We start from the raw sequence: 958 nt of genomic DNA on the forward strand, positions 1-958 counted from the left end.
TCCGTGCTGTGCCCAGGCCGGAAGCCGGACTGGCATGAGTCTAGATAGACAGTTTCTTCAAGGTGCTGAGGGAGCTGTCGTGCCACCACACTCTCAACAACCTTCGCAAGAAAGCGAAGGTTGGAGACAGGACGGTAGTTGGCCAAAACAGCCGGGTCCAGGGAGGGACAAGCTTTCAGACTGAGCAGCCGACATATTCTTAAGTTAAAAAAATTCATTCCCGGGTTTTTTCAAACATTTGTGTCTACTCATTGTCGCCATCCCCGAGGACCTGAACTTCCATGATGTTTGTCGAATCTGGCTCAGAATTTGGAGAATCATCAGGGAAATCAGAGAGATCCTCTGTGATTCTTTGATTTTCAAAGGCTACAAACCGACTGGCAAAACAAATGGCTGTTTTAGAGGGAAACCATAGCTTAGTTGTGCAGTTTGAAATGTCCTAATTTCCCTGTCAGACTGGCAATGATGGAGAAGAGAATCGCTCAATCTGAGAAGGATGCCAATCAAAACATATCTGCGTGACAATATGGCAGCCGCTTCCACAAGTCCACTGCATGGCCCAGGGACGAAGCCAGGGCCCACTGAAAATAAGGGCTGCTTCCAGGACACAGTCCCAAGGGTCAAGGATGCATGCCCTCCCCTCCTTCCCCAACATGAGATAAGAAATCTTACAAAGAAAGAGGAGGGTGTGAGGCATGCAGGGACCCAGTGGGAGAGAGAAAAAGCCTGTGGAGACCCTGGGGTGGGAAAGAACTGGGTGGCACAAGGGTTGGGAAACAGAGCACAGGGTGGGGGAGGCCTAGAGATGCCTATAACAGGCAAACCAGGGCCTGCACTAGGCCTCCAAGAGCTTTCCCCAACCCTGAGGTAGCCAGTATTCCACTTGCTCAATAGTAGTAACTGTGAGAGGGACCTCGGGGTCCTAGTGGACAGTCACTTAAATATGAGCCAGCAGTGT

At 50.5% G+C, this 958-nt stretch overlaps 1 pseudogene; it reads right to left on the minus strand.

The window, feature by feature from the left end:
- Nucleotides 1–244: 244 nt before the first annotated feature.
- The window catches only part of LOC107298629, a 41,136-nt pseudogene continuing 40,422 nt past the window's right edge, over nt 245–958 (minus strand).

This window comes from Protobothrops mucrosquamatus, unplaced genomic scaffold (assembly GCF_001527695.2).
Source record: "Protobothrops mucrosquamatus isolate PMUCROS unplaced genomic scaffold, P.Mucros_1.0 scaffold4149, whole genome shotgun sequence".
NCBI lineage: Eukaryota > Metazoa > Chordata > Lepidosauria > Squamata > Viperidae > Protobothrops > Protobothrops mucrosquamatus.